This window comes from Protopterus annectens, chromosome 5.part1 (assembly GCF_019279795.1).
Source record: "Protopterus annectens isolate FY-2018-M chromosome 5.part1, PAN1.0, whole genome shotgun sequence".
Taxonomy (NCBI): Eukaryota; Metazoa; Chordata; order Ceratodontiformes; family Protopteridae; genus Protopterus; species Protopterus annectens.
In genome coordinates, this window is record NC_056736.1 from 144,518,648 (window position 1) to 144,546,518 (window position 27,871).

Here is a 27,871-nt window from a genome sequence, read left to right on the forward strand (position 1 = left end):
CTCTATTTTCAACTACATGTATAGCAAATTGTTCATTTTTAGGGCTTTTCTCCCCGGGCCTCTACTGAAAATGGACATGTATCCAGCTAGACTAGCCCGGTAAACAAATGTAAAATAAATAAATAAATAAATAAATCAGCTGGTTCTATGGTTTGGGCACAGTTTAGCAATGTAGTAGGAGTATAGAGAGACACCTGAGCTATTTTTACTCCTGGTTATTTCAATTAGAGCTTTATTAGTGGATCTTAGAGGATGGGTACTTATATGGGGATTAAGGAGGCCTTATAGAACTGGTGTTTTATCGAGTTTATAGTACATTTGGTGGACGGTAGAGGTCTGCCTGAGAATGAGTTGGTTGGGTAGTTCTAACCAAGATAGTTGTCTTAGGGCCTTACAATGATGGGTTCTAGGAGGAAAGCTAGTGGCAAATTTAGCTATCTTATTATAGCAGGCATCTAGCTTGCTTAGGTCTGATTTGGAGAGGTTGGCAAGGATGGGTGTGGCATATAGTAAAGTTGACAGAAGATGAGTTCTGGCTGTAGTTATTCTGGAGTTTGTGCTTAGGTAGTTTTTGCATCTGTATAAGGTACCTTTTTTCTTGTGTACTTTTTTTTACAGTCTGGGTAATGTGTAAGTCGAACTTCAGATTTTGATCAATAACAACAACAACAAGCTGTTGCTATTGATCAAAATCTGAAGTTCGACTTACACAGCTTTGTCGCCTCACAGCAATACGTTGTCACGTTCAATTCTCAGCTAGATCGTCTTCTGTGTGGAGGCATGCATGAATGGGCGTGCCTTCATTGAAGGTTGTGCATCAGGGCTGTTAACTCGGCATGTAAAAATCCACTACCAAAATATTAGTGGACCGGAGTTCCGCTGTGGCGACCCCTAACCTTCTAAGCCGAATGACACAACAACAACAACAACAAGCTGGGTGGATGGTACTGGTTCAATCAAAGTCTTATTACTGGATGTGATGTTGAAGTAAATGGATTGGGTTTTGAATTTAGTGGAATGGAAGAGCATGAGTTTAGTTTTATTTGGGTTCAAGATTAATTGGGCATCTGCCAACCAGGATGTTTGGGTTAAGTTCCGTAGTTCAGGTAGAGTTGGGGCAGAACATATGACAGTGGAGTCATCTGCATACTGTATAAGGGTGGCTAGAGTTATAGCATTATGGAGATTATTTGTAAACAGGTTAAAAAGGAGGGGGCCGAGAATAGACCCTTAGTCACTGGTAGCAAGGGAGAAAGAGTTTTGTTCCACCATACCACTTGTTGCCGATCTATGAGGTAGTTCTGAAACCAGGCTAGAGTGGAGTAGCTTAGGTTCAGTTTGGACAAGGCAGTCAGAAATTTGTTATGAGACACTGTATTGACGGCTTTTGATAAGTCTAAAAAGACTGCTGATACTAGCTCACCTTTAGTTCTAAGTTGACTAATGGTGTTAGTAAAGCTAAAAAGGGCTGTGGTAGTACTATGGTAAGGGCAAAAGCCATGCTGAATATTTGTAAGTAATTTATTGTCCAGGAGATGGTTAAGTATTTGGGTGTGAACATACCTTTCAAGGATTTGTGATAGAGGGGATAGTATTGTTATGGGCCGATAGTTAGAGAAGTTGGTGGAGGGACCTCCTTTGTGTAGGGGTATGATGTGAGCAATTTTTCAGAGAATGGGGATGCATTGCTTGGATATGAAATGGTTAATTAGTAGGAAAACTTGATAGGGGATAGCTTCAGCTGCAATTTTTAAGTATGTTGAGAGTAGGTTGTCAGCTGCCAGGGTTTTGGGTTTTAGCCTGAACAAGTATTTGTGTATGTTGTGGGTTGGGACTGGTTTTAAGGAGAATGTTATGTTATTAACTAGTAGAGCAGTTAGGTTGATGGGCAATGATGGGAAGTTTTGGCTAGTAAGGATTTTGATGGAGTCAATGAAGTATTTATTAAACTGGGTAGCAATACATTCTAGGGGGTTACTTGCTGTTGGTTGAGGGTTCTTAGTTTGACCTGGTCATAGTATTTTATTTAAAGTGGTCCAGAATTTTTGAGGATTATTTTGGTATTTAGCTTGTGCCTTCGTTGAAGGTTGAGCATCAAGCTGGCACATCGGCGTTTCGTAAAAATCTACTGCCAATCATTAGAGGACCGGAGTTCCGCTGTGGCGACCCCTTACCGGGAAAAGCCAAAAGACAAACAACAACAGCTTGTATGCTAGTATAGTAATTCTTCTTATCAAGTCTTATTTGGGTTTTGGCTTTGTTTCTTAGCTGGAGATGCTTCTGGTGAGTAACTATTGATTTTTTGTGGGTCCATTCATGCCACGCTTTATCCCTTTCTTTTAGGAGTGAATTTGTCAGTTTAGTGAGCCAAGGAGGGTAATTAGATTTTGCTTGTATTGTCTTGATAGGGGCCATGTTATTTAAGATATTTAAAAATGTGGTGTTAAAGTAGTCAACTGCACTGTCCAGGGATAAAGTTTTGAGGGGTTTCCAGTTTCAGAGTTTAAGGGATGTTATGAAATCTTGAGGCATGAAATTTTTGGTGTTGCGAATTTGGTAAGTAGATGTTTTTTTTGTAGGATTTGACTGATGACATATAATGTATATTGGGAGGTGGTCACTGAGTGAATCGGGGAGGGTACCAGAACTATAAGTAAGTGTGCAGTAGTAGTATATTTATAAGACAGCACAATTACTCAACAGTAAGCAATGCTACATCACAGTGCTTGGTTCTCCTTTGGTTTTCATGTCTTCGCTGTGTTCACACGTTTTCTGGGTGGTCTAGTCTCCTTTCTCATTACAAAGTCATAGGCTAACTGGCAATTATCAACAGATGTAATAACAGAGAGGGTGTGTATGAGTGTGTGTGTGTGTGTGTGTGTGTGTGTGTGTGTGTGTGTGTGTGTGTGTGTGTGTGTGTGTGTGTGTGTGTGTGTGTGTGCACTAATTCAACAATAGACTCATTTCATGTCCTCGTGTTCACATTTGTTTTCTTGTTAGTCTGGTCTCATTCATAGGTTCATAGATTCATAGGTAGGTACTAGGCTATCTGCCCGAGGGCATTTATAAGCCTAGCCAGAGTGTGTCAGCTTTTGCTGCCCCATTGATTAATTAACTGAGCCTCTGTCAAGCAGAGCCAATAAAGTTATCTCAGGGGTGTATTTTCTGTTACCCATCCACTCATCAAGGTTTCTCTTGAAGAGTGTTAGTGAGGGGCTCTGCCTAATGTAGTTAGGAATTTTGTTCCAAAGCATGGGGAGTCTCTGTGACAGGAATCTATCCCTCCAGCATGTTCTATTTATTGCTGTGGCAAGGTTTAGCTCACTAGAGTGCGTGGCTCAGAGTGACTTGGATTTCTTTAGGAGGAGCATGTCCATCAGTTCTGGGCTGGACATGGCTTTGTAAGTCAGGCAGAAATCACCTTTGAGTAAGCGATGTGCCACTGAGTACAGCTGGAGTTTTTCAGTCGGTCTGCATAGGACATATGTTTGAGGCCAGTAATCCTCTTGGTGAGATACTTTTGAGGTCTTTCCAGCTGTTGGAAGTGTCTTGTTAGGTACATCCCAAATGGGGCATTGTACTCTATGTGGGTCTGATGAGTGATGAGTAGAGGGGCACTATAACCTCTTTATTGCTAGATGTGAACCCTTTAGTAATTAGATGGGCCACATACAAGGATTTCCTAACTAATTTGGCAATATGATTGTCAAAGGAGAGATTACTATCTACCTGGGTCCCCATATCTCTTATTACCTCTTCTGTATTAAGGGGGCTGCCACCTATGTGGTAATTTGTGGGTGCTTTGTTTTTCCCAAATGAGATGACTATGCATTTCTTGGCATTTAGCTTGGGGCCATAACTTTGACACCAGATGTCTGTCTCAGTAAGGCCTTTTTGAAAGATGTTTGTGTCAGACAGAGAGTCAATTATGGCTCCCAGTTTGCAGTCATCAGCGAACTTGGTTAGCCAGAGTCCTCCTGTGTTCGCCTGTACTTCTGAGAAGTATGTGCCGAACAGTAGGGGTTCCAGGACCAAGCCTTGTGGGACACCACTTGTGAATGGTTTAGAGTCAGATGTGGAGCCTGCTATTCTTACCGCATGAGTTCTATCTGTAAGCCAGTTGGCAACCCATCTTGTGACGTAGGGGTTTATGTTCAGTCTGGTGAGTTTTTCTGTACTACCTGAGTGAGGAATGGTGTCGAACAACTTGGCAAGGTCCAGGTAGGCTATGTGAACCACCTTTCCCTCATCTATGGCCTTGGTGACTGTCAAAAAGAAGTCAACCAGGTTTAGTAGGCATGATTTGCCATTAACAAAGCCGAACTGGGTCAGTTCAAGTGTTTGGAGGCTCCCAATGTCTTTGTTAATGAGTTCCATGATGATGCGCTCCATTGTTTTGCAGACCAGGCTCGTCAGGCTTATGAGACGATAGTTACCAGGGTCAGTTGTGGGCCCTCCTTTGTGGAGTGGAATAACCATTGCTATGTGCCATTCTATGGGCACATAGCCTGTGGAGAGGCTGAGGCTGAACAGTGTGTTTAGGTGGGGGGTTAGTTCGTTCTGTAGTTCATGCAAGACGCATCCTGGGACACTATCTAGCCCCACTGACGCTGTGTTTCTGGCTTTTGAAAGGGCTGTTTTCACATATGCGTCTGTGATTTCCGAGACACTACACTTCTCCGGTATTGTTATGGGCCCTTTTGAAGGTGAGAGGGGGGTGAAGTTTGCACTGAATCTATCTGCCAGGATTTTGGCAATATCAGTAGGTTCAGTATATTTTGTGCTATTTTGCACTAGCTCAGAGCATATCTGCGAGTTGCCACTTAGATTCTTGACATAGCTAAAGAAGGCTTTGTGGTTAGCTTTCGAATTCTTGGCTATTTTTCTTTCAAAGTTACCCTTGGATGATTTTATGAGGGACCTTAGTTTCTTACTGATACTGATCAGGGATGTCTTTCCTTCTTGGGATTTGCTTTTTTTCTGAACTAGTTTCCTCCTTTTATTGCATAACCTGTTTATGGCAGGGGTCTACCAGACTGGTTTCCTTCTCTTAGGGTAGTGAGTCTTGGTTTTGCTAGGGATGGCATGATCCATGCATCCTTGTAGGTGCTCATAGAGTGCATTTGTAAAGGATTCTGCATCTTGGACAGCATTATCCTTTAGAGTGGGGGCTGTGAAACTTACCACCTCTGTCTGAAGTAAGGTGATGTTTGCTTTAGAAAAGTTTTTCACTGTGGTTTCCTTGGTTGGGGGTGGTGGCGGGTTGTGGACATCCAGAGTGATTAGTTTATGGTCTGATCTAACCAGTGACGGGTTGACCTCTGGTGCGAACAACAGTCCCCCATGTTGGTGATGACCAGGTCCAATATGTTTTCACCTCTGGTAGGGGAGTTTACCAGCTGATCCAGGGCATCTGAGTTGATAAATTCCAGGAAGTGCTGAGCCTGGGAGTTTGTACTCAAGTAGTTTTCCCAGTTAATGGGAGGGTAATTGAAATCGCCCAATATCAGGGTGTTCGGTAGGACTTTCATGTTTTCCAGTGCCTCCAGAAAGGCAGAGTGATGGTCATGGCCATGGAGGATGATCTGTAGCAGGCCACAATTTGCATTGCAGATTTGCCCGATGTTAGTTGCACATGGATGATCTCAGAGGTATCATGCCGCGCCACTAACCTGTAGGTGTAGGTATCCTTGATGAATATGGATACACCCCCTCCTTTTGTGTTTTGGTCCATGTTCTGTGGCCGAAATGTGTGGTATGAGTTGTAGCCCGGTAGTGCTGGAGTGCTCTAAGGAGCCTTGAACCAGGTTTCAGTTACTGCACAGATGTTGACGTTCGCCAAACTGAGGAGTGCTTTGACCGCATGCATTTTGAGATTTAAACTCCTGGCGTTGAGTAGCATAACCCTCTTTTTTTTATTTGTGCTGTTTATGGAGGGGGGTTTGATTTTTGAGCCTTGCCAAAAAAAGGCACTATGGGGGCAGTAAGAGCCTTGGCCAGTATTTGAAAGCCTAGGGATGACAAGTACAAGCCGTCTCTTGCAAAGCAATGCCACTTGTCGAGCATGTCATCCCAGGCTGACAGACACTGGATCCCCTTTGAATGACACCAGAAGCTTAGCCAATTGTTGAAATTGATAATTTTTTCTTTATACTGAGGTATCATTCTTGGTGAGGGCAGGATGCTATTTAGGGTCAGGGTCATACCCGCCTGGGTTACATGATCAGAGAGCTCTTCCATGTCTCTTTTCATGCATTCCAAGGAAGTACATCTCAGGTCATTCACACCAACATGAACAATGACAGATTCATATTTTTACTTGTTCTGGTGTGACCTGAGTGCTTGTGTTATGTGGTAGATTCTGGCTCCCGACAGGCAGCTAACAGTAACCTTCTTCGTGTCCAGCCTAGTGAGTGCGATGTCAGTGTGCCTGACTATAGAGTCACCTATTACTAGTGTGTTAGGTATGTTATTTCACCTTAAGGGCTGTGATTGTGTGGCACATTGATTTTGTGTTTTATGTGTTCTCTGGTTTGTGACGGGAGGTGCAGGTTTTTTGGGTGTCTGCTTTGGAGCTCTCTGATGCGTTTGCAGGTTTTTATTTAGAGCTTCCGAGTATGATTAAGTGTATTTATGTGTATTTTTGCTAGTGCTGGTTTAGTAGGTCTATGTGAGGCTGGAGGTGTGGTGCAAGTGTTAACCTTCTGCTCATGACTGTCTGTTCCAGTCTTGGGTGGAGAGACCTTAGCCTCCAGTTTGGCTGTATAATTGCATCTCTTGCATATGTTAGTGTTTTGTGGTAGGAGGAGAGGGTTGTCTCTGTACATGAGGCAGTTGTAACATTGCCTCATGACACCCAGGTTCACCAGCTGGAATGGAGAGTACACCTGAAGCTGCCCTTTGGTCATGCTTGGATAGTAGGGTGAGCTGCTTAGCCACGTGGTTGGTGAGGGGTGGATAAAGAGGCTTTCCCTGCTGGGCAATCAAGTACCAGGGTATATTAGTGCTTGCTATTAGGTCTGAGTAAGTGCTGGACTGTAGGATGCTTTTTGAGTGCTTAGGTTGAGAGTTAGACTAGTTTCAAGGGAAAAACTGAAGAGGAGACTTAGTGGAGCCAGGAATAATTTAACCGTAGCTAACCGGTGCTGCCAGGTGTGCAAAACCGTGCAAACGCGTTTTTTAAACTACTAACTTCTGGGCTGGAACCACTCCTCCAGGGACAGATGGCTGCTCAAAGTTCCCCTCTCTCACAGGTGAACAGAGAAACTTCCTTCTATCCAAGTAAGGTATAGGCAACTCAGAAACTTATAACAAAGCCCTGAATTCAGCACTAGCCTGAAAACTGGACTATACTAGCTTAGAAGGGTGGGAAACAAAGAATGCTTTTGTTTTTTTTTTTTTTTTTTTAAAGATAAGGCAAAAACAATAAAAAGTACACTTAAAACAGCTTTAAACAACCACAAATGATCAGAAAAGGTAGTGTGTAGCCTACAACAATTAAACAAATTAATAAAACAAAAAATAACTTTTTAAAAGTGCAGGCAGTCAAATAAGTACAATATGTGAAAAAGCCAAGCTTTTAAATCACAAACGCTGGAAAATCAGCGTTTAGGTGGAAAACAGTTAAATACAGCAAGAAAATACAGAAAACTGATACTTAATCACTCCAAATACTCTCTTTTAAGCTGGAAGGCTTGTATCAGTTTAAGGCTTTCTAGTGCTTTCCAGTAGGTTAGTTACAGGAATGATGGGAAACAAGGACAGATGTGGTCTTTTAAACCAGAAAGTTGAAAGAAATGGACAGCTTCCCAAATGATCAATAAACTACAATTCCTGGGCCAAGAACAACTCCTCTTGTGGTAGACAGGCTACCTAGTACTTACCACTCCCACTGATAAGCTAGAAGGCTCCACTCCAACACAAAGGCTTGGGGGGCTCAGAAGCTTACAAATACTCCTGGATACGGCAAATCTGTACCTGGACTAGACTAATTTTGGGAAAGGTGGGGATCAAGTGCAAACATAGGCTTTAAAACCAGAAAGTTGAGAGAGATGGAAAAACTGCCCAAATGGCCAATACTACAATTTCTGGGCCATAAACACTCCTCTTGTGGTAGGTAGGCTACCTAGTGCTTACCACTCCCACTGATAAGCTAGAAGGCTTCCCTCTAACACAGAAAGGCTTGCGGGGCTCAGAAGCTTAAAAGAGTCCTGGATACAACAAATCTGTACCTGGACTAGACTAGTTATAGGAAAGGTGGGGAACAAGCACAGATGCAGGCTTTTAAGCCAGCAAGTTGAAAGAGATGGAAAACTGCCTAAACGGCCAATAAAATAAAATTTATGGGTCAAACCCCACTCTTCACGTGGAAGATAGGCTACCTAGTGCTTTCCACTCCCACTGATAAGCTAGAACACTTCCCTCCAACACAGAAAGGCTTGGGGGGCTCAGACGTTTACCAACAGTTCCAGATACAGCAAGTCTGTATCTGGACTAGACTAGTTACAGGAAAGGTGGGAAAGAAGCGTAAATGCGGCTTTTAAACCAGAAAGTTGAAAGAGATGGGAAAAAACTGCTCAAACAGCCAATAAGGTACAAGCTCTGGGCCAGGAGCCACTCCTCTTGTGGTAGATAGGCTACCTAGTGCTTACCACTCCCACTGATAAGCTAGAAGGCTTCCCTCCATCACAGAAAGGCTTGGGGGGGCTCAGGAGCTTACAAACTGTCCTGATGGACTAGACTAGTTACAGGAAAGGCAGGAAATAAGCTTAGAATTTTTTTTTTTTACTGAAAAGCAGCTAAAACAGCAGTATATAAAATTCAAATGCAATGCAGGCTAACACGTGTAGCAATATTATGGCAAATACAGTTTAATTAAATGCAATTAAATTAACAAATGACTAAAAAACAAGTGCAGAAGGCATTAAATTAGAAGGCTACTAACAAGCAGTAATTTCCATCTCCCAAACACATTTAGTTGCAATGCTGTTGGATTACAGAAAGCCTCTGAACCACATCTAGGTACCCCATCCCACAGAGGTATAGACACACACACACACACACACACACACACACACACACACACACACACACACACACACACACACACACACACACACACACACACACACACACACACACACACACACACACACGCACACAAACAGATCATGTTTACATTATGACAAGCCTCTGAACCTCTTCAAGGTTGTCAGTCCCATAGAAGTCAACAGAGAAAGAGACACCCACACAGACAGAGACATGTACATAGAACTTATATAAGGCAGATACAGCACTACAGGGAGACAGATATAGATAGATACAGTGCAACAGCAAGACTGAAATGCAAATAGATCCCACAAATGATAGGCATAGCACTCCAGAAGTCCATTGTCTATGACTGCGCATGCTTCTTTTACTGCTGTCCATTAACTTGTAACTGTGCCCCATTTGCTGGAGACCTCTGCTGAGATTACATGCATATTCAGGCAAATCAGTTTGCACAGCTTCACAATATGTACCCTATCCTAATTGTATATAACATCTTTGATGGATGTCCTTGCATTGTTCAGGTAAGGATGCTTATCTCAGAAAGACATTTTCTCCCCTGTTACATCACCTTGTGTAACAGTCACATGATATGTATTTTCACTGCATAGTCTATAATGCACCATATTGATGTGTGATTGGTGTTCCTCCTACACCTGTTTTCCATTGACAAGCTCTCATCTAATGTACATTAGGATGTTTCAAATGTCCTCTTTCTTTGTGTTCATACAATTCAGCTCTGCGTCCCTATTTAATGCATACACTTTCCCTGACTGTTTATTTTACATGGCAGTCCTTGTACCTTTACAGATCATTTACACAACTTTTGAACAGAATGCCTGGAATGGGATTTCACAATAATCTGTACTGTATACACTGTTCTGTACTGTGTTTTGACCATATACATAACCAAGTATTAAGCCCTGGTAATCATTGTACCATTCTGTGCAATCCTGTTAACCTATTTTTCTCTAAGGTAACCAGGTTTTCTATATATGTTGCTTTACATGGTTTCCTGGCCAGCAACACTGTTGTCAGCCACCAAACTGCACTTGCTTAGGATTAAACGCGATGCACACCCTGAATATGTAATTAGCTCTCCTGCTCACTGTGCATCATCGCTCAAACACATAAACTCCATGTAGACTTTGCATGAAGCCTGCATGGATTTTATTGAGTCCCAGGGTATATGAAGACAACTACTTGGAAGAAATTAAGAAAATGGAGGCTGTGCATATGGACATGTTGGAATATGATTATTATAAAAATGAAAGAGGGGGAATTTTATTTATTTATTTTTTGCATTGTATTTGTTTACCGGGAAAGTCCACTGAGCCTAAAAGAGCCCATTTTCAGTGGAGGCATGGGGAGAAAAGCTCCAGCGAGATACAGAAAAAATATAAACATTAATTGGTACAGAAGTAGAAACAGTGTTACAGATAGTAAATATAGTAACATATACAGAATATACACATAAAAGCAGGAATCTAGTTTGTTTGATTACAGTAATATATACAGAAAATATACATTAAATTTAATTAAAATAAAATTTGTAAAGAAAATATATAGAAATATGTTCCACATAATATAGACTATATGGAATGAAGGACTGAATGAGTTAAAATTTGATGGGAAATGGATATTGGCAGAGATATTTAAACAATAAGATCTTGGTTGTGATAAAAAAAAGGGAGACGGTTATACAATGAATGGAGATAAAAAGAAAGAGATGTATGTATAAAATTAAGTAAGTGATGGGAAATTATTGTAAATAACTTTAATAGTGTTTAGTATGTATATATTGTAGATAATGTATTTAATAAAGATCTCCTGCTTATCATCATTGTGAGTTGACCCATTTTACAGAAGCATTTCCTATTTCTGTTTCAGGTGCAGAGGCAGCCCAGAGAAATAAGGAGGCAGATGGAGAGAGAAAGAGATGATGGAGTAGTGTTAGAAATGATGAAAACAGCAAATATTCACACTGGAGAATATGTGCAGGATTCAGAGGAGATGTTTCAAAGAAATCTGTTTAAGGGAGATGAGTCAGAAAATTATATATGTATAATTACAACCTTCCAGTCAGGAGAGTTGCGAGATGATTTACTTAAAGAAATGGTGATGCAGAATGAGCCAGAAAATGAAGGAGGTGTTTCCTGGGGTGGGGGGGGGGGGCATTATGGAGAAAATACAAAAGGAGGATACACAGACAATCCAGAAGAACAGTGGTGATATGGAAAAGAAAACATATTCAGAGAAAGTAAAAGAAGGCAAAAGAAGAGTAGCAGAAAAGAAGGCAGAAGAAAATGAAAAATAGAAGTACATGGTAAGGGTCCAAAGTAAAGAAGACAAAGAAATGGGCAGGTATGAAGCCTGGAAAATTTAATAGCTACTTTGGATGTAAAAGCAAAGAGACATTTTCTGCCAATATATTTCAAACTTTTTTTAATGGAACATTTTCTTAGAGAATATGAAAAAATAAATAATGTAATCCAGGGAATAGTTATGTGATATAAACTGTTAACAGAGAAACAAAAAAGAAATTTCATGTACAATTTTGAACAGAGATAGAAAGAGAGACTTTGACAGGATATTTGAAAACTTTATGTAAAGAAGTACTGGACATTCCAAAAGGTTATGACAAAAGGGCTTTGTGGACTGGTGTCTGGATTTGCAATATTGTGTAGCAAACAGAAAGTTAAAAAAATCATACATATACCAAGGATGACAATTGTGAAGGGGAATAGAGTGCCATAAAGTACTGAGGATAACCCAAGAGATCTTGTTTGTGTGTGTGTGTGTGTGTGTGTGTGTGTGTGTGTGTGTGTGTGTGTGTGTGTGTGTGTGTGTGTGTGTGTGTGTGTGTGTGTGTGTGTGTGTGTGTGTGTGTGTGTGTGTGTGTGTGTGTGTGTGTGTGTGTGTGTGTGTGTGTGTGTGTGTGTGTGTGGAAAGGAGGGAAATTTTAAAGTAACTGTGACAAAAGAAAATGTAAAATGTTGTGTGGAAATGGGACATGGTGCAAAAATGTGAATTCAAATCTTATAAATGTAACAGAACTGGAAATGTATGTATGGATTGCAAAAATGAAAATAAAAATAAGGAAGAAGAAAAAGAAGGAAAAGACATTTTGGAAGTAATAGAAATAAAAGAAAAATAGAGGGAAAAGATAATAAAGAGGTTATAGAAGAAGAGTCTTAAATAAGTGATGAAAGAACATAAATTTGAAGGTAGTAAAAGAAAAAAATGAATTATATTGGTAAATATTGGTAAAATGATAAAGGACAGAAAAAGGAATCTTTAAAGGCAAAAGTGCCAAAAAAAAAAAAAGAAAGGAAAAGGATGAAATGGAATATATATACAGCAAATGATTGGGTTAGTTTAATATTTGACTCACAGACACATGGTAGAGTGCTTGGTCTCACCTTTAGGAGGGAAATAAGCTAGGCTTAGAATGTCCTATTATGAAAGCTGGCCTAATAATTATTTATGGACTTATGAAACCATGAATCTAAGAAAAAGGGAAAATGAAAAATTTAGAGAGCTTTCTGTATATGTGAATAGTATTAAGAATATATTAAGAAGAACAGAAAAATTTTGAGTGGTGTAATACATGTGAAATAGATGCAATCATATTAGAAGACACAAGATTTTTAACAAATGATGAAAGAATACAAAGAAACCCTGGGGAGAAAACCTAATCTAGAATTTGGGAAATGAGAGATGTTCTGGAATAACAATATTCAGTAGAAATACAGTAAGGATATTAGATGCAATTTTAGCAAAAATAGGAAGATTAACCAGTGTAGATTTAAAGTGGAAAGAACAAGTATCTAGAATTATAACATTATATGCTTATACTAATTATAAAGAGAAGAAAAGCTAATTTCATCAGAATTTAGACAATGTGGTGATAAAAATGAACATTATAATAATTGAAGACTTTAATTGTGATTTTAGAGGCAAGTTTAAAAAAAATAAATCTTTTAAGAAAAATGCAAGTTATAAGATGTGGTAAGTTAAAACTTTAGGACAAAAAATCATGGACTTAGAAAATGGCTGTTGATAGAACTGAACTAGATTGTTTTATAGAATCAGAAGGTTTAATTATAGGAGACATGGAGGTTGGTGAAACAGGTTTTTCTGGCCATCTTGCAATAGCATTACATATAAAGGAAACAAGGAATATATAGCAATGGGTAAAATGCTATAAAGGATAGATGAGAATGCATGGAATGAAGAAGGAAAGAGATCAGTTGCAGTTATGGAAAGATCATATTACTATTAGGACATTTAATAAAAATTGGTCTGAATGGTTGATGATATTTAAGGAAAAATATACAAAACATTTTTTTTTACAGTGGCAATATGATGTGAGACAAGTAGAGAAAGAAAATATAAAGGAACATATAATGATGCATTGGAATATTTAGAACATAATGATATAAAGTACTTTGACAAAGTAAAAGAATTATATGAAAGAAAACAAGAAGAAATAAAATAATTGTTAGATAAAGATATTTTTTACAAGAGAAAAGAGAAGTATCAAATTACTTAAGCAGATTAGTAAAGGGAGATAGCAGAGTCATGAGAGAAATAAAACATGTAAAAGGATAAATAAGAAATTGTGAAAATAGTATGAATAGTGTAGTACGATATTTACAAGAAATGCTAAAAAAGAAGGTAGTAAAAATATGGACAGTAAAGACTTTGAAAAAAGGGAGAGTTCTTTAAATGAGCTAGATAAAGTATTAGGACAAGTAAATATGGATTTGGTTGCAGGACTAGATGGCATAGGGTATAAATGTATAAAAATGTAAATAATTGGAAAAATATATATTTTAAAGATTTTGAATGAGTGATTAAATGACAGTTTTATGTATAAGGAGTTATGTAGTGGAATGAGTCAATTCACATGGAAAAAGGAAGATAAATGTCAATTAAAACTGGAGACTGATAGTATAAAATGAGTAAACGATCTTTATGAAAATAATGCAAAAGAGATTTGAACTAAAATGGAAAGTATTATGGAGGATAATACATATATAGTATAAAGGGGAATGGTTGTCAAGAATTATTAATGATTGAGAAATTGTGGATCATATTATAAATAGAAAAAAAGAGGTGAAATTCATGATAGGAAACCCTAATAAGACATTTGATGCAACTGGACATGACATCCTATGGATAGAAATGTAAGAATATAATATAAGTGAGAAACTCAGGAAATTATGTATGTCAGTATATAGTAATAATAAAGTAAAAGTACTTGAAAATGGCCATTTAAGCCAAGAGGTACATATGAAGAGTGGTGTAAGATAGGGATGTCCAGTGAGTTATATACTCTTTGCATTAGTTATGAATTTAATAGTATATGAAACAAACTACAAAATTAAGGATGTAGGGTACATAACACCTAAAGGGTTAAGAATTCCAGTTCTTTTAACATATGCAGATGATATTTTAACAATTGCAAAAAAAAAAAAAAAAAGATAAAATAAGTAATACTTTCCATAAATTAGTGTATAGAAGTAATTGGTAAGGCTTTAAACATACAGAAAAGTAAAGGTTTAAATAATGTAGTCAAAATATGGGGTATATATTTTACAATGAATTAACTTTCTTTGTTAGGTATAACATTTAGGGATAAAAATAAAAACAGAATTCAGTGGGAAAAGTCATACAAGAAATAAAGCAAATCTGTCTTTTCTGGGGAACATATAAAATACTGTTTAGTAAAGAAGGCTTATTTGATAAATTCAGTACTGCTCAGAAAAATACTATACTTAGCAAGTGTATTTGTGTTTTCTATAGTATTTGAAAAGGAATTATTTCAGGCATTTTTCCATGTTTATAGTGTTCTATATTAAACCAAGTAAAATGAGGAGTTCTGTATGTAAATAAAGAGGAAAGAGGTTTAGGGTTATACACTGAAGTGATACATACAGTTTCTTTAAATTTGTACAAAGTGTTAAAGTAGATAAATGTATAAGACGAGAGATTAGATGTATAATTGTACAAAAATAAGTATGTAAATTGTGGAATATGTTAAAAAGGAGTACAAAATAAAAAGAGTGTAGAAATGAAAAAAATGTTACCAAGAAAAAGTATTTTTGTGGAAAGTAAAAACTGATGATATAGAAAAAGATAATAAAGTATGGTATAAGAATGTAATGATAAAATATTACTATGTAAGCCGTGGGAAAATCTAACAGATGAAAAAAATAGAGCTATAAAAATAAGAAGCAAATGGTGTAATCAGAAAATGGAATTTCAAGATTTTTGTGGAGACTGGTATTAGATAAATTGCCAGTAAAAGTTAATATGCCATATAAAAAAAACTGATAGAATATGTTTACACTGTCAAGGAAAAGAAACTGACATGTGTTTTTGAAATGTAAAATAGTAAAACAGTTACTTGGAAAACTATGCAAAGAAGTTTTTTGAAGACATAAAAGAAACAAATAAAATAAACATGGATATGATTAAATATGGATATTATAAGAATAGAAGTAAAGACTTTGTTAAAATAATAGATAAAAATTTATTTTATGTTATATGGGTTATATGGAAAGAAAGAAAGAAAGAGTAAATGAAATAATTTTTAAGGTAAATGGATTTTAGGAACAATATTAATTAAAATCAGAATGTAATTATGGAAAAAGGAGTGGAGGTATAATAGGGATGAAAATGTAGTATGATTGTAAAAGAAATTATGAATATGTGTAAATTCATATATCTATACATTTGTACATTTGTAAACATTTGTAAATATGGAAATATGCCGTAAATAAGAGTTGTTTGTGTATATAAATAAAGGATCCCTACTCTTTTTGATAGGTGATATGGGATGTTTTACACCAATTCAGGCATACGGGGCCTCGGTTTAATGTCTCATCTGAAGTATGACATACTCAGGAGTACAGCACTCCCTTGTGCTGCACTGCAGTGTCAGTAAGCAATCCACCTGGAGTGGAAATGGAATTTACAGGCTTCTGAACTAAAGGAGAGTATGCTACCTGCTGTGTCCCTGACACTGCTAATGACTGTGGGAATGTCTTTACATGTTTCAGTTTTGTAAAGCTACATTCTGCAATTCTGCAATAGTTACTGTCACAGACACCTTCAAATAAATGTGTAATACAGTTTATGCATTTGCATTTCCTCTCTCCTCATTGTAGACTAACCCTTGCTTCCACCTTCCTCCTTCCAACCCTCCTATACGGTGCCCCCCCGCTCACTAATCTCTCATCCTCTCTCACCACCAAACTAGAGTTATGCTATAACAAAGTCGCTAGATTTGCCACTAATGCCAAATCTTCTTCACATCACTGCTCCTCCCTTCACTCCCTTAACTGGCTTGAACTTCCCAATCAACTTAACCTCCTCCAACTCACCACAGCCTTCAAGCTGTTTCAAAACCCCTCTAACTGCCCTGCTCTTTCTTACATTCTACTCCCCTATACCCCCCCTAGACCACTTAGATCTTCTCAACAAAACCTAATCACTGTTAATAAACCCCAGCGCCTTGCTGGCCAGCTTCTCTTATCCTTTACCCTTGCTAAAAAATGGAATGCCCTGCCTTTGTCACTTAGGAAATGTACCAACCTAAATAACTTCAAAAACCAGCTTCATTCCTACCTTTTTCAAAACAGAATTTGCAACTGCACTCTTCTGCCTATAAACCCTAAGCTTTCTACTCCATTCGCCCCAGACTAACCTCCTCCTACTCTGCTTCTTATTCCTTTCTAAAGTATTACACTTAGTGAACAGCATAGTAAAACATGTATTACTCATGTGATGCCTTTTGTACCAAACTAAAAATTGAAATTGTTGTATTTCTTTCTGTTGTAACTACCTGTTTTTTTTTAGTTATTCAGACTACCCATTAACTTTCCATGTTAATTGATTTCATTTTAGTAAACATAATATTTGAATTGCTGAAATTCCTTGTTTTGGAGCTTTTCTCCCCGGGCCTCCACTGAAAACGGGCTACCAATGCCCAGTGGACCCCCGGTAATCAAACTGAAATAAATAAATAAATAAATGTCTTCTAACTAGATCCATAGGGAAAAAAAACATAGTCATTCATGATGCTTCAGTGTCAAGCATTCAAGAAAGGTTTTTAAGTTCATGTCCAAGGTCATAGTCATTAATGTCACAATGGTTACCTGTCCTGTCTGTCATTTGTTCTTTGAGAATATTGCACTGTAGCATCAAGCAACATCACTTAGTGGTTTAATATTTTCCAAAACTCCAAAGGTTTTATTAAATTCTGAAAGCTGTTCAAATTGGTCTGTAAGTGATAGTGGTGCGGCTGTGCATTCAGCTTTTTGTGGGGTTAATATGTATGAACAATTTAAATTTTGAATCCTATTCTGTCTCATCCTGTCCTTCATAGCCAAAGAAGTACTTCACTTTTCTCTGCCTCTTGCAATGTAGAGTTAAAATCAAGATCTTCTGCTATATTTGCATCTCCACTTATGTTAAGTTCAAACCATGTCTCTCTGGATTTCCTCAGTATGTCCATAGCTGAAGCCAGTAGTTTAACACTTGTGGAAATATCAACTGATTGACTTCGCAACACTTTGTTTGCATGATTTACCTCTGAATATACATCACAGAAAACCCATAAACATACAATGAAATGGTATGATGCAAGTTCTGAGCGTAGTCCATTTGCCCGTTGATATGTTGCAGTGTCATTTGTCTGTTAACCTTCATCTATCTACTATTCTACTGTAATACTTTGACAACTCCTTTCAGCTGAAACTGTACTGCCTTAAAACATCTACCTTGCATTCAAAGCAAGCTTCTGACAATGGCTTTACAGTGACATTTACATGTATTTTCAGGATGTGCCATCAGCTTTTTGAGGCTGCCTACAGTATGTAAATGCTCTGCAGACTTCCAATGAAACACACTACCTGTAAAAATGGACATGCTCCAGAACTATCAGATTGAAATTATGGCAGGTACGTGGCACATAAACTGCATTGGAATTCATTTATTTTATCTTAGCCTGCACTCCAACTCTTTTCCCTTTCATATTGCTGCCATTGTCATATCCTTGCCCTCAAGCCATTCATTTCCAGGCGATGATGTTTCAGAGTCTGAAGAAGGGCATCCATGAGTCCTTCTCTGGACACATCATTCACAGGCACAAATCTTAACAATATGTTTCTTAACTGCTGATTCAGTACTTAAAATGCCTACATACCAAACAACAACCATTTGCTATTGATAGCTGAGGCCTGGGGGTGCAATCAAGCATACTTGCAACTGTTCAGATTTTCACAGAATGTCCAAATTTCTGCCTCGTATTTCTGGTCTATTCTTCATCACATTTGTGATTTTCTGTCAAGCCATTGAGAAATAAAGTTACTAAATAATAAAAAACATTTGAGTTTCCAGCATTGTAGTGTTCCAAAACTGCTTGCTAGTGCCTTGTTATTCTATCAATGTTCTTAGTTGGTAAGAGCAATATTTAAAATGTGTCCCTGATTTTTGGCCTTTAACCTCACAGTATTTAGGCTTTGTCATGACTTATTGTGCTAAGTGTTTGAGAAGTATGCAATCAAGAATCTGATAAGACATCCCTTATTTGTCTATAATGGTTCTTAAGAGACCATTTGAGATAAACTGGATGATTTCAGCTTTATGCTGTTCTCAAGATAATGATCCATTACTTTTTCATTCATGATACTCCTCATATTTGCAGCCTTGATGTAATCAAAGCATAACTACAGTTGTACTTGGCCTAAAAAAATTGCCATTGCCATGGGTATATGGTGCATCAGTTGTCTCATCAAATGCAAAATTTCAGGTATGGGCAATAGCCATAATGCATTCTAATGCACCACACCAGAGAGTTATTTATTTTGTAAATTACTGCTTGACTTTTATCGTCCATTAGTCCTCCACTCTTTAGACTGCGTTCCACTTCCTTCCACTTCTGCATGCATGCTGTATGCTGTGGTGCTTGGTCATGGCAGTCACAAGCCTTTGACATTTGTGTCTCTCTGTCTATGCTCTGCATCCATCTGACCAGAGAAAGAGACTAAGATGTCCAAATAATTTGCACAGAAAGCAGGAGTTCATCTTTTTGAGACAGAATATGTCAAACAAGGGTGTTTTCCTTTTTCTCGCCATTAGGTAGCATGTGAAAATAGTTCTCCAATGTAGATCTTCTTTCTTGCTCATTCACTGGGAACTATGGCAACATCACTTGCAACAAGTCCGTGCTGTATCTGACCATTTTTCTACATACTTAAATGGCACACCTAACACCCCCTGCAAGTCACTGGACACATCTGTTGTCAATACAGAAGTATGGGCTGCCTCAGTATCAAAGTCAGGTGATGGAGGCAGAACTTCTGATATTGTCTCTTCACATTTTAACAAACTTTCTTCTCAGGTAATAGTATTGGCTCACAGCGGCCAGCTTGTGGTACAGCTACAACAGACAGAGTACTTACCATGGTAAGAGTGTTGGGTTTACAGTGGGTAAATTGTACTTCAGGAACACTGTATTCTACTCCAGTAGGACGTCTGGTGAATTATCATCTTTTATCAATGACCTAAAGAAAAAATGTTTAATGAAACATGGCTATCTCTTTGCATCCTCATTCCTCTGCTGTTTCTGCACCTTTTAATTTGCTAAGGCAGACAAATGTATGTAATTAATTTTTACATGAGACTGGTCATATAATCAGAGCATCCTCATGTTCAGGAAGAAAATACCATAGTTATAATGTTGGTGGAGAGCTGTTCACTAGAGGTACAGATTTCAAGAACAATTTCTTTGATCTACCCAAAAAATATGATGAACAGCACCATCTCAGTGCTACTTACAACCATGTCTGAAGGCATTAATGATTGAAAAACGCAGTCTTTTTTGTTCCACTATATCACTCTTTCACACTGAAAACTGACAAAGTAAGCATGGTTTCCTCTGCCATACTGTCATCATCATCATCATCAACTTTCGGCTTTTCCCATTAAGGGTCACCACAGCAGATCATCTCTTTCTATTTCTTCCTATCCTCTGCATCTTGCTCTGTCACACCAACCGCCTGCATGTCCTCTCTCACCACATCCATAAACCTTATCTTAGGCCTTTCTCTTTTCCTCTTACCTGGCAGCTCCATCCTTAGCATCTTTTTCCCAATATACCCATAATCCCTCCTCAGCACATGTCCAAACCAACGCAATCTCGTCTCTCTTGCTTTGTCTCCAAACTGTCCAACATGAGCTGACCCTCTAAAATACTGATTCCTAATCCTATCCATCTTAGTCACACCGAGTGCAAATCTTAACATCTTTAACTCTGCCACATCCAGCTCTGACTCCTGCCTTTTTGTCAGTGCCACTGTCTCCAACCCATATAACATAGCTGGTCTCACTACTGTCTTGTAGACCTTCTCTTTCACTCTTACTGGTACCCGTCTGTCACAAATCACTCCTGACACTCTTCTCCACCCATTCCACCCTGCCTGTACTCTCTTCTTCACATCTCTTCCACATTCACCATTACTCTGAACTGTTGATCCCAAATACTTAAACTCGTCCACCTTTACCAACTCTTCTCCCTGCAGCCTCACCATTCCTCTACCCTCCCTCTCATTTACACACATATATTCTGTCTTAGCCCTGCTGACCTTCATTACTCTGCTCTCTAAAGCATATCTTCACCTCTCCAGAGTCTCCTCAACCTGATTCCTACTCTCACTACAGATCACAATGTCATCTGCAAACATCATAGTCCATGGGGCCTCCTGTCTGATCTCATCTGTCAACCCGTCTATCACCACTGCAAATAAGAAAGGACTCAGAGCTGATCCTTGATGTAATCCCACCTCCACCTTAAATAGATCTGTCACTCCCACTGCAGTCCTCGCCACTGTCACACTACCCTCGTACATATCCTGTACCACTCTTACATACTTCTCTGCCATTCCCGACTTCCTCATACAATACCACAACTCTTCTTTAGGCACCCTGTCATATGCTTTCTCCAAGTCTACAAAGACACAATGCAACTCCTTCTGACCTTCTCTGTATTTCTCCAATAACACTCTCAGAGCAAACATCGCATCTGTAGTGCTCTTTCCTGACATGAAACCATACTGCTGATCACTAATCATCACCTCCCTTCTTAACCTAGCTTCTACTACTCTCTCCCATAACTTGAAGCTGTGACTGATCAATTGTATCCCTCTGTAGTTACTGCAGCTCTGCATATCACCCTTATTCTTAAAGATAGGTACCAAAACACTTTTTCTCCACTCCTCAGGCATCCTCTGACTTTCCAAAATTTCATTAAACAATCTAGCTAAAAATTCCACTGCCATTTCTCCTAAGCACCTCCATGCTTCCATTGGGATGTCATCTGGGCCAACAGCCTTTCCATTCTTCATCCTCTTCATAGCTGTCCTTACTTCCTCCTTGCTAATCTGTTTCACTTCCTGATTCACTATGCCCACATCATCCAACCTTCTCTCTCTCTCATTCTCTTCATTCATCAGCCTCTCAAAATACTCTTTCCATCTACTCAGCACACTCTCCTCTCTTGTGAGTACCTTTCCCTCACTATCCTTTATCACCCTTACTTGCTGCACATCTTTCCCAGCTCTGTCCCTCCATCTAGCCAATCGGTACAGGTCCTTTTCTCCCTCTTTAGTGTCCAATCTCTCATATAACTCTCCATACGCCGTATCCTTAGCTATTGCCACCTCTCTCTTTGCCATGCGCCTCATCTCCTTATACTCATGTCTACTTTCTTCATCTGTTTGACAATCCCACTTCTTCTTCACCAGCCTCTTCCTCTATATACTCTCCTGTACTTCCTCATTCCACCACCAGGTCTCCTTGTCCTCTTTCCTCTGTCCAGATGTCACACCAAGCACCTTTCTAGCAGTCTCCCTTACTAGTTCTGCTGCAGTTACCCAGCTATTTGGTAACTCTCCACTGCCTCCCAGTGCCTGTCTTAACTCTTCCCTAAACTCCACTTCACAATCACTCTTTTTTAACTTCCACCATTTAATCCTTGGCACTGCTTTCACACTCCTCCTCCTCTTCTTGATCACCAATGTCATCCTGCAGACCACCATTCTATGCTGCTTAACTACACTTTCCCCTGCCACCACTTTACAGTCTCCAATCTCCTTCAGACTGGCCCTCCTACATAGGATATAATCCACCTGTGTGCATCTTTCTCCACTCTTGTACATCACCCTATGCTCCTCCCTCTTCTTAAAATACATATTCACCACAGCCATGTCCATACTTTTCACAAAATCCACAATCATCTGACCTTCTGCATTCCTCTCCTTAACACCATACCTACCCATCACTTCCTCATCCCCTCTGTTCACTTCACCAACATGCCCATTAAAGTCCGCTCCAATCACTAGTCTCTCACCCTTGGGTACACTCACCACAACTTCATCCAACTCACTCCAAAATTTCTCTTTCTCATCCATCGCACACCCAACTTGTGGAGCATATGCACTAACAACATTCATCATTACACCATCAATTTTGAGCTTCATAAACATCACTCTGTCAGACACTCTCTTCACGTCTAAAACACTCTTGGCATATTGTTCCTTTAGTATAACCCCTACCCCATTTCTCCTGCCATCCACACCATGATAGAACAATTTGAACCCGTTTCCTAAACACCTGGCCTAACTTCCCTTCCAGCTGGTCTCTTGCACGCACAATATATCAACCTTCCTTCTCTCCATCAAATCAGCTAGCTCTCTTCCTATACCAGTCATACTGCCAACATTCAAAGTTCCTACCCTCACTGCTACACTCCTAACCTTCCTCCTCTCTTCCTGCCTTCGGCCATACCTTCACCCTCCTCTTCTCCTTCGGAAAACAGTAGCCCAATTTCCACCAGCACCCTGTTGGCTAACAGTACTGGTGGCGGTCTTTGTTAACCTGGGCCTCGACTGATCCGATATGGAAATATGAAATTTTCGCACCATAAGTTATGTGGCAGAATTTTTACACCGGATGCCCTTCCTGATGCAACCCTCCCCATTTATCCGGGCTTGGGACCAGCACAAGGAAACGCACTGGCTTGTGCATCCCCAGTGGCTGGGTTCTCTGCCATACTGTCATAAGTATTCAATAAACATAGATGTATGAGTTGGCAGCAGTTATTTTGAAGGTGACTAAACTTGCCATATTAACACTGATTATAAAACTAGCATTTCAAGAGACAATCTCCCATTTAACTGTAGTGGAATCGTACTATAAAACCCATCAGATGAACTTGGTGAGCCGACTGAGGCAAACACTCAACTCTTGTGTGTAGAATTTCCTCACGGATGCAAAATAGAAGTCTGTGACCAAACAGGCAATCTGAGTAAGCAACAAATGTTTTAACTGTATGCCCCCACTGCAGAGCTGCTCCTTTCTGCTTAACATGCACTGCTTGTGACATGTTTGAGATATCTGCCTCCTCTGCTTTCATAATACAATCACAACATATACCATACTCATATGCATTCAAAACACTCCAAACTGAGCCCGGCATACAGTAGTTTACACAATACTTTTAAAACAAAGAATGAGTCAGACAAAGGGCAAACATTAATTCCAAATAAATGATCTTAACCAAGCTAAAAACATTAGCAGCCTCTTTAAAACAGTATCTTCATAAGGATCAGACATTTACAAAAATGATTATCTGACTGATCTCAGACTGAAAAGGTTCAAGGGCTACATAAAAATGAGTACGTTGTTCAGGCTTAGACCACCATTGAGAAAACAGAATACGCCAAGCTTTGGGTTAAGCAGAAAACTGATTTACCCTTCTTTTATTACTATTGTAGTGCAAGTCAAACTGACAAACACTCAGAGACAGAAAAGTAGTTTCATTTTGGCAATTTTAATATAGGCAGAATGGGAGCACCAAAGATATCTGTATCGTAACCCCCAGCTAACAAAAATTACCAGTAGATGACATATTTCAGTGCAAGGAGAAATACTAAATAGCAATTCTCTGACAATACTAACAAGAAGGTGAAAAGAAGTATACCGCAAGCAGAAAACGGAAGAAACATACAGCCCATAATGCGACACACAGTTAACAGTAAAAGTGAATGGTATTTGAGATATCAGTTGTTATTACACTGCAGGCAGAAAACTGAAGATCAATACTGTGTCAACCATGACCAGTGGGTAAAAAGACTGTTCTACAGGTAGAAAAACAGAATTTTCACAGAAATACAAATAAGGATCATTATGCATTGCGCTAACATTTATGAGTACTGAAATAAGTTTTGCAACACTCTGTTTTACGTTTAAGCCAGCTTTTCTATAAGTACTATGTCTGTAGGCCATCTTTGCATTTTATACTAGATCAGCAAACATACACACACACACACACACACACACACACACACACACACACACACACACACACACACACACACACACACACACTCACTCATACACACAGAGCAACAATGGTCATTTTCACCCGCAAACTACCACCATAGCCAATTATAATAGTCAATAATTTTATTGCACAGCAAAAAAACAGATTAATAACCACTTCACCCACTCAAATAAAAACAAACCTACGGTTTCATGAAAGGCCTAATGTGTTGAGTTAAGGGTCAAGGTAAAACAGACCTATAAATGCAACATAGTAGTTTGTCATTCATATACATGTTAGCTGCAGTGAGGAAGGACCTTATTATTACTTCATTTGCATGTCTATGAATCTCAGTTAACTATGAAGAGAAGCTCAACACTTCAGTGGTAGTCAGCTGTTGCAACTGCATCATGTAAGCACACAACCCCCAGTCACTGTCTTACACAAAGTACAAATTTACACACATACAGATACACATAACACAGTACTCCTTACCTGTCCCTGCATTAGCCAAATGTCCATGATGTCTCCTTTTGCATCCCAAGGCCAATAGGGAAGGTCACAGTCCTAGATCATATCCCTTGACCCCTGCTGTGTTGTGTTCCCCACCTAAACCTAATCCTTGTAGTGGTTTAAGTGCCATCATGGCACAAAAGTTTAGAATAGTCTCTTGGGTGTCAAGTGTTCCTGCAGGCCTCCCAATCTCTATATTTCTTTGAGTAAAATTATGGTACAAAAGTTTAGAGTAGTATCTCAGGTGTCCAGTATTCCCCCACCCCCCGGTCCCTGTACTGTGTAGTGCCATTATCGCAAACAAGTTTAGAGTAATCCTTGTTGGTTAGTGGTCCTCCCCAGTCTCCATACTGTTTAAGTTCCATAATGACACAGGTCTTATATACTCACTGGTAGTTAGAGAGCACCTCATCCCCATATTGCAATAATCAATGATGGCTTGTGGTCCCCATACCCAATGTTGCAGACTTATGATCATTAGTCTAGGGGAGTGTGGAATTATGACAGCTACCTCGACCCACACTCACGCACACACACACACACACACACACACACACACACACACACACACACACACACACACACACATACATGAATACACTCACACAAACAGCTCCCCACCCGATCACACTCACAGTCTCTTCCATTTATCCATTCACATACACATCCATGCATCTACCTGACCTCTTCACTACCTCCCCTTTTGCTATCTCATTGTCAGACATGCACTTTGTCTCTCACATACACACATGCACACATCTCCTAACAGTACCTTAACACTAAACCCCCCAGCATTTACCTCTGCTGTGATGGTGGCCATGTCCACTACCATGATGTGGTAGGAGTGGCTGTGTTACTCTACATGGCTAAGCAATTTTATGACTTGCTCAATGCATGGATACCTTGCTAGAGACCATACTAGGGGGGGGTCACATGGCTAATTAGCATATACCTCCCTCTCAACCTACCTCATTATCATAGACCTTGATCACAGATACAGCCCTATGTGGTGCTGTATGTCTTCTGGCTAAAACAATGCATTAGGACTGTATCTGAATTTAAAAAGGTACTGCAAGGTGTACACATCATGTTCACCTCACTGCAACCTTTTTAATTTTCCCCAATAATCTGACCCACACACAAACACTGTACATGGCAGCAATGACATTGTATGAATAGTGGCACTCAGGGTTCAAAAGCAAACAGTGACATTCACCAGTGAAAAGCAAATAATTACTGATACACAGTGGTCAAAACAAAATTAAAAGAGACATGCTGTAGTCAAAAGGAAACATTCAGTGATATATAATAGCGAAAATAAAAAAAACATTCAATGATTCACAGCAGACAACAAAAGAAAAGAGCAAACATTCAATTATACACAGTAGTTAAGAATGAAAACATTCAGTAATACATTTTAGCTTACATATTAACCCCACAAAAAGCTGAATGCTCAACCCCACAAATCTAAATGCATATTCCGTAACTCCTATGCATAAATGGTGCAATAAAGACATATGTCGAAAGACATGTGTCTGGAGCGTTTCTCTCCGGCATCCATTGAAAATGGGCTATGTCTCAGTCAGACGTTTCCGGTAAACAAATGTTAAATAAATAAATAAACATCCAGTAATATACTATATTGTATTGTCATATACACAGTAGCCCTACAAACCTAGATCAATGACCATCCGCAGTCAGGAAAAACTACATATTATCACCCCAAAACAAACACACACACATACAACCCAGGCTCACAAATATTTTAAGAGCAACAGTGGTCAATCATTTTCTTCCACAAACTACCACCATGATCAGTAAACAAACATTCACCAGAATATGTCTGAAAACAAATAGTAAATCCCAGATTAGTGACCAACTTGCTCATCCTATTAAAACAAAGTGAAGAACACCAAACGTTTATCACTATGCAGTAATCAAAGCAAATTTTCTATAGCATGCAGTAGTAAACTTGAACAGTAGCACTAAATAGTAATGTAGATAGGCTGTATAGAAGGGCAACCACCTTGGGCATAATGTGTTAGGGGGCAAGATTGGGAGATGTCAGTACAGAAACTGATTTCAGTACTGGTTTTGTGCAGTGCTGCAGCTACAGTATAATTTGTAGCAAACAGTTTGCTACAAATGTAGTAAATGGTTTGATACAGTTTTTTTTTTGTTCTCCTCAGCTATGAGAGGTGGGTGCAAGAACCAACACATGGTTGTCTCCTGAGTTTTAATAGCTCCAGCCAGATCATCACAGACCACCTTTTTTGCTCCTTCACTTATAGTTGAGGGTCACCAGATTTGGAAGTGGTAATGGGCATTCTAAAAGTCAGCTACACTTTTGCCCCTAAAAGCAAGTTCAGTTAAAAAGTGTAAATTCTATCACCTTCCTCACATATACAAGCAACAACAAACACAACTATTCAGCAATATACAACAATAAATGTTTGTATACATCATACCACTAGTGTGCAAGCTCAGTGACCAACCACACACCTAAAGAAAATAAAACTAAAAGCAAAAAAGACAAGCCCTTCAACATTTTCATCTACAGACTACCTTTGTAGTAATTGACAAGGAAAGTCAGTATGTTTTTATCAACATATACAAAAGGACAGCAAAGTCACATGAATGGTCAGAAGCACACACAGACACACACACACACACACACACACACACACACACACACACACACACACACACACACACACACACACACACACACACACACACAGAGGGTCAATCACTTTCCCCTACACACTGTCACCATACACAGGTAGACCCATAAACATGTACTTCAGAAATTCCATGTAGGTACACTGATATAAACGCAGATGCCCTACATAGTCATATTATATGGTCAGCCAAGCCACCCAGTTAAACAAAACAATATTAATGCAAAATACCATC